This window comes from Cyprinus carpio, chromosome B21 (assembly GCF_018340385.1).
Source record: "Cyprinus carpio isolate SPL01 chromosome B21, ASM1834038v1, whole genome shotgun sequence".
NCBI lineage: Eukaryota > Metazoa > Chordata > Actinopteri > Cypriniformes > Cyprinidae > Cyprinus > Cyprinus carpio.
In genome coordinates this window covers 5,209,731-5,217,324 of record NC_056617.1, presented here as the reverse complement: position 1 = coordinate 5,217,324, position 7,594 = coordinate 5,209,731, and the positions used below count along the sequence as shown (strand labels likewise).

The window sequence follows — 7,594 nt, the reverse complement described above, 5'->3', positions numbered from 1 at the left end:
TCGTGATGAACATACAGATGATCAATACCGCGAGAAAATGGATCGCATCGTGCAGCTTGACCTTTAGTATCATACGCCGAGGTGAAATGAGGTTGTAATTCGTCCAAAATGTGACATGGCACAAACTCAGCGGGCTCACGGTTTGGACAGCCGAGGTGTCATCGATCTGATCTGATATGATCACTGATAAATAAAGCGGCGAGATGGATCTCCTCTCCGTTTCTCCTTGACGCGCGCTGGAGAGAGGCAGGCGGAACTAAGCAGCGCGACCACCGGCCAATGTACGGGGGAACGGCGGCGTGACAGCGGCCCGGGAGCGGCGGCGGTGGTCTTGAGATCCGTTCCTTCGGGTTTTACGCAGCGAGGCGCGGGGAACAATGGGCTGCGCTCCCAGCATCCACGTCTCGCAGAGCGGGGTGATCTACTGCCGCGACTCGGATGAGTCCAACTCGCCGCACCAGACCACAACCATCTCGCAGGGCACGGCGACCACTCTGCACGGCCTCTTCATTAAGACCGACGCGGCGGACACCATCCCCTCCGTGATCGCGTACCAGAGCAGGCACACACGGACCAACTCCCACCGAGAGCGGAGAGAGAACAGCGGCGGACACATGTGCACGGAGGCCGAGACTCAGACCAGCAGCACCAGCGTCAAGGTATGAGGAATGAATGAATGGCAAGATGGTGGGGATCGTTTTTTTGTTCTTTATCTCACATTATTTCCAGCATCTTGTCATTCATTCAGTGTTTCAGTGTCATCACTGCATGTGTGTTGTCGTGAATCATCAGCTGGATGCTTATTGCCACCATATGCTTATTGTTTACTGATAATTATGTCTAGTTTGACATCTCTAATATGTTATTTTGTCATTCACATGCTAGGTTAAGTGAATGAGTTTTGTTCATTCAAAAATTTCAAACAGGTGGGAGCCCAGTAAAGGACCATGTTTATTATTTACATTTACAAAGATGTGTTTAACAGTATAAAACCCACAGCATTTACATGAACTGTTTTAATGGAATCAGCATCGAATAGGTGTGCAAAATATTGCAATTCCTGTAGCTCAAATAGGAACGCATGGCGCTAACAACATGAGTTCAATTCTCAGGAAATGTGAGAACTGCTTAAATGTATACATTGAATGCGATGCAAGTTTCTTTGGCAAATGTAAAATAAAATGTTTCTGCTTGGTTTTTTTTAAGTAGTTAGCTAGTCTCTCAACCACTGTCAGAGCAATTTTTTGATGTATTAAATAAATAATAGCATCTCTAGGATGCACGTAGAGGCACTAAACCCTTCATTGGACAAACACATCAAAAAATTAAAAAAAAAAAAATTTAAATAAAATATTAAAAAAACAAAAAAAAAAAGATCATTTGGCAAAAATTACCCTAGTTAGTTTCTGGGAGGTGATGTATGGGAACATAGTTTGTATGGTCTATGTAGTGCTCAACTGGTGGGTCAGGACCCAAAAATGGGCCTCAGGTTTGTTTTGATATGTTGTATATATATATATATATTTACACATTGGTGCATTTGGGAGATGCTTTATTCCAAGCTTAGCAACTTAAATACATTTAAGGTACGTTTGATCAACTCATGTATTTTCTGGGAATTGAACCCATGATGTTGGAGTTTCTATAGCACCATACTCTACTGTTTAAGACAAAGAAATGCATAGGCTCATGGCTAGCAGAGAACCAACAATGTCATATATTGTAAGGAGAAAACCCATCCCAGATAATTTTGATTTTTGACCTCAAGGCAGTGCATCCAATCAAACAGTGCATGCAGCACAAACAAACTGTGGATCAAATAGCCAAGGCTATTTTTTAAATGTCAAATAATGTTCATTTTTTATATTATTTTATTCAACCATTTTATGCAACGTTATACACCTTTCAGATTTATAAATTAACTTTTATTATAATGCATGTAATTTCCTCACTGCAAAACTCCCTCTCTGATCAGTGTTTGTATGTAGTAGATGTATTTTAATGCAGGTGGGGAATCAAGTAGGAATTAAATTAGTACTGCTGTCAAATAGCAGGTTGGGTTCACCAAACAGGGCTCATGCTGTCTAATGCTAATACTTTAGCATAATGTTTTGTCTATTTCAAGTTTCACGTATGATTTTAAGAAGATTCTTGTTGACATTTTACACAATACAATGTTTTGTTACAGATTTGGGTCGCCATTGCGTAATTAAAGTTAAATCTAGGTTATGATGCAAAACCAATTGAATACTACTGCCTTAAACATAAAAGTGGGCCCAAAAGGCATTTGGACACTTGGACTGCTCATAAAAATCTCTGAATGTCATTGTGTTTTGAGCCACTGTATCTGTTTTGGTGTCTTTTATTAAGTTGTGTAAATTTACAGTGTTGTTAAAGGTCAAATCTCGAAACTCTGCTACAGTATGTGGAACTGAAAGTGGCATAATAAATATTTCTAATACATTTCATTTTCACTTCAGTGACTGTTTAAGTTTACCCTAACAAAAAAAATGAAATAGAAAAATGCTTTTGGGACATCGCTGTAGTGTTCTTCCTGAACCATGATGACTTTTTGTAAGGCTGGACGTTTCAGACTGCTTTAGACTGGTTGAATATAGCATTGAGATTTATTGTTGAAAATGTTATCTTTTTTGTCTCTTTCTGGGGACTATATCTTTCTGTTACAGTTTGTTTACATTCTGCAGATGATATTGGAAGGCTGTTGACCTGAACGCCATAATTCCTGCCATGTTTAGAATGGATATAAGCCTTATCTGAGTTAAAGTGTTTACAGTCAGATCGCGTGTAGAATTCAGATTAGAAATTTTCTCACACCGCAGGTGAGCACACTCTCTTAGACCTGTAATAATCACACACTTTTTTGTTAGTTTTGTCTAAGAATGATTACATTTCTCTGTCAGAGAATGATAAAATCATGGCTCATTTGGACTGCTTTGGCCAAATTAAACTGATGGGCCACCATACACAATGGAATTTGTGTTACGCAACACACATCAAATACTAATGGTGTTTTAAAATCCTACAAGGACCATTTATAGATCTGTGTATGGATTTATATAATGGGTTTTAATAGGCACTTTGTGTGTGTATGTTGGCCGTCTATCAGTTTGAAAGGAGACGTAGTGATTTTGGTACAATCTGCCAAGTGTGTGTGTGGTATATTCAGAAGCTTGTGCCCTCCGAGACTGGCGAGGAACTCATTGATGCCATCGAAGAGCGCGTAACTCCACACAGCTCTCTATCACTCACACACTCTTACTGTATTCACAGCAATGGAGCCGATGTCCATTTTGAATTGAATGTGCATCCAATTTTCTTGTGTGTGTTTGTGCATCTCTGTGTCTTTGCGCGAGATAGAGGTCTTGTTTTGAAGAAAGACCGATTTTGTGTGTCTTTGTATGCATTTTTGTGTGTTCAGGCCACAGAGTTTGTTTACGCCTCTGGCTGTGAGCTCTGCAGGGTGTGAACTATCACATGCAAAAAGGCTGATGAATCTCAGTCCAGATACACACACACACACACATGGTTAGAGCAAGGCACTGTGGAAAGAGGTGCCCTGAGACATGTAACGGGGCATCAGCTGTCTGGACTGTTATGGGGACACATCACTGTCACAATGTAGCCTAACGCACAGTACAATCTGATTGGGCACAGCTTCCCTCGGGAGATCAGGAACATTTAGATAACAGCATGAAATCGCACCTCACTGATTAGTGCCGTCCTGCAGCGTCCTGCAGCATTTTTTATTTTTGCTACTTCAACTTCACTACGTTTGAAAGACAAATATCATACTTTTTATTCCGCTACATTTATATCACAGGTCCCCCAAGTAGAAAGTCATTATATGTAGCAGTTTTTCCAGTGTGTGCATTTTCAGATTCACTGAACCCTTATCCTCCGTGAAAGTCCAGCCTGTGAACTCTCAGGACCTTCCAGTGTTGCCGAGTCTTCCAGTAGTTTTCCAGTAGGTTTGAATGGATGTTAGGCTGATTTGTTTAAGAAAATCTGGCAACCTCCGGACCTTCTGTGTGAACTTGCATGTGTATGTGTTAAGTCATTAAAGCTCTTTGGAAAATTAACCATGTTTTTACTATAGTAACTAGTTTAACTATGGTATTTGCGGTAAAATCACAGTTTTCATAAATTCACTATTCTCTCACTATAGTAATCATAATTATGCTATTTGTATTAAAACTACAGTAACCACAAATTTAACATAGTTTCATTATAGTAACTATAGTTTACTATTTGTAGTTAAACTATGGCAATACTAGTCTCAGCCTCAGACATCACACCCATGGACCGTTGGCTATACGTCTGATGCATATGGGATACAAAAGTGGAAACACTTCAGGAATGTCAAAGTCATCATCAGATTGGTTGAATTCTAAAGGATTTCTACGAGACGTGTGTGTCGCGTTCTTTAACGCTCCACCTGGAAACAAAGATGCTGTTGCACAAAACCCCCTTCAGTCTGAATGTCTGGCTATGCAAGGCTATGGAAATACAAATGGTAGGCTAATATATCTGTCAAAAATGGCTGCTGTTAACATATATAAAAAACCTTACTAGTCAGGCCTACTGGTAAATTGATGCTATTATTTTATTGTCAAAACACTGCACATAAATACATTTATTTTTTGTATCAATAAGTCAATAAGTAGGTTAAATGATCACTAAGGTCAAAATGTTTTACTTCAGTTTTTTACAACTTTGGATTCTAAACTGGGAATTGAAAAAATTTAAATCAGTAAGCAGAATCGGAATGGATAAAATTCAAACAATACCCAACCCTAGCCACATGATGTGAAGTTCACTGATTTGTGAGCATTTTATGAACACTGATCAGTTGATGGCAAAATTAAAAAAGACAGTTCTTTGGCACAATGTGAATACCCATTGCCATACTGAGAGAGTATGTTCCATCCCCAGTTTTCTGAAAAGACTAAAGATTTGTTTTTCTTTTCAATGTTTGCTTTGTTGCCTAAAATGAACCATATCATGTCTTCAATATCTCTTTGAAAAATAACTTTGTAACTTTTAAACAAGTATTAAAAATGAGTTCAATGTACTCTGTAGGAGTGTTGTAAATAAAAAAAATAAAGATGGTTATCTTCATTCAGTTGTTCCATTTTCTATAGGTTTGGTAACATAAAGCTCTTAATTGCCACAGATAATACAAGCTAAATCAATGTATTCAGTACGTTCCATCAGTGGCATAAGGTATTGTAAGTATACAACAATGTGACAATAAAAAAAGCATTTACTTTTGATACTTAAATAGTTTTAAAAGCATGTACTTTCATACTTTTACTTAAGTAAAAACCTGTCTTTACAACTTTCACTTGTAGTGGAGTAGTATTTGACCAGTAGTATCTGTACTTTCTCTCAAGTAATGAAGTTGTGTACTTTGTCCGCCTCTGGCATCATCTAGTTAGCAGATTTCTTTGCGTTTGCTTTCAGGGGACACATTTGTACCAAAAGAACAAGAAGATATGAAAGAGAAAAAAAAAAAGTGAAAGTGAAGTGACATACAGCCAAGTATGGTGACCCATACTCAGAATTCGTGTTCTGCATTTAACCCATCCAAAGCACACACACAGCAGTGAACACACACACACACACCGTGAACACACACCTGGAGCAGTGGGGGCCATTTATGCTGCAGCACCCGGGGAGCAGTTGGGGGTTCGGTGCCTTGCTCAAGGGCACCTCAGTCGTGGTATTGTCTGTCCGAGACTTGAACCCACAACCTAAGGTTAGGAGTCAAACTCTCTAACCACTAGGCCATGACTTTCCCAAAGTATAAGTTTTTGGTGGGGTGTTTCATTCTTTAGAAAAAAAGACAAAAGCTGTTAATGAGGAGGCACCTTTTTCAAAAGGGTATGTAAAGGGTTCATATTGGTACCTTAAAGATACTAGATATAAGTACCTAAACTGTGCATATTAGTACTTAAAAATGCACATTTGAAATGCTTTTAAAACATGTACTACCCCAGTGACAGCTATTGAACCTTTCTTTCTGAGAGTGCTTAGTATGTGAGCAATTCAAAAACTAAGGGTTTTAAAAGTTTTTTTTAATTCTTTAGCCTTAACCTTAAATAATATACAGTAAATGCCTTTTTTTTTAAAAAGAAATTCATATTTATTTAGCAGGGATGCATTAAAGTGACAGTTAATACCTTTACGTAATGTTCTGTTTAAAAAAAAGTTAAATGTATAACAGGTATCCAGTTTTAATAACATTTTTAATAATAGAAAAAAGTAATAATAATGAAGAAATGTTTGTTAAGCAGCACATCAGCATATTAGAATGATTTCTGATGGATCATGTGAAACTCAAGATTGGAGTTAATGATGCTGAAAATTCAGCTTTGCATCACAGAAATAATTAATATTGTAAAATATATTCATATAGAAAACTATAAAAAAATATTTCACAATAGTAGGCTACTGTTTTACTGTATTTTTTATCAAATAAATCCAGCCTTGGTGAGCATAAAATGCTTTTTTTTAAAAAAACACATAAAAACTTCTTACCAACCCCAACATTTTCAAAGGTAATGCACATATAAATATTTGTATAGTTCACTAAAAAAGGTTTCAGGGGAATTTTTATTGTTTTTTTTTATTATATACTGATAAAATAAGGCTGTCAGTAATTAGAATGGATACATTGGAAATGGACAAGAAAATCACAAAGAGCCTAATATATTTTGTTGGCCTGGGCCGATAGGTTCGCCACTGTTAAGCTGTTTTATTATACATAAGAGTAGAGAAGAGTAAGAAATTGCTTCATAATGGAGTCATTGTCAGAACCAATCAAAAGGAATGATAAACAAGGTTAAACATGATACACAGGCTAATTTTCCTTGACATGGTAGATTGCAACTTCAGATTCCCTCTATCATGACTGATTTGTAGATGTGATCCAAGCATTGACCAGCTTGATTATGGTTTATCTGCTACATATGTATGGGGATATTACGTGAATGGTGGTCTCGGTTCTAGTATGAAAATTACTAACTGTTGCCAAATAGTGAGTTTTTCAGGTTTGACAGGAAAATGAAATTAGATTTTTTTTTCTCTGTTTGTTCATGTGTGAGTGCTTTCCTTTCATTTCTCTGTGTTTGTGTGTGTTAAGGTTGTGTTATCGGCTTGTGTTCTCGCAGTCAGCAAGAGCAGCAACAGAACTCCAAAAGTAGTCCATGATGGTGGGCATTAGTAACGTTGTTTTATCATCTGGGAGGTTTTTTGTAAACACTTGGAACCTTGCAGCATCGGGGAGTATGTAGGATCTTACAGGATGGGAACAACCGATTGTTTGAAATATGTTTTAAATGTGAAACATTCCAGTTTACAAGCTGGAAACAACAAGAGGGCTGCTCTGCTAACAGGCAGCAAGAGCTAGAATCCTGAGTTTATACACTGATGAAAGATTTGGGGAGATACACCTGAAACTTTAATCAAACTAGAGTCAGGATATATGTGTGTTTTGTGTGTGTGTTCCATATTTTTTAAGATAAAATACAGTATACTATATACAACCAATAAAAATAGAAAACACCTTAAT

At 37.5% G+C, this 7,594-nt stretch overlaps 1 pseudogene; it reads left to right on the top strand.

Moving 5' to 3' along the window:
* The first annotated feature begins 294 nt into the window (after positions 1 to 294).
* Positions 295 to 7,594, top strand: part of LOC122141220 — a 43,324-nt pseudogene continuing 36,024 nt past the window's right edge.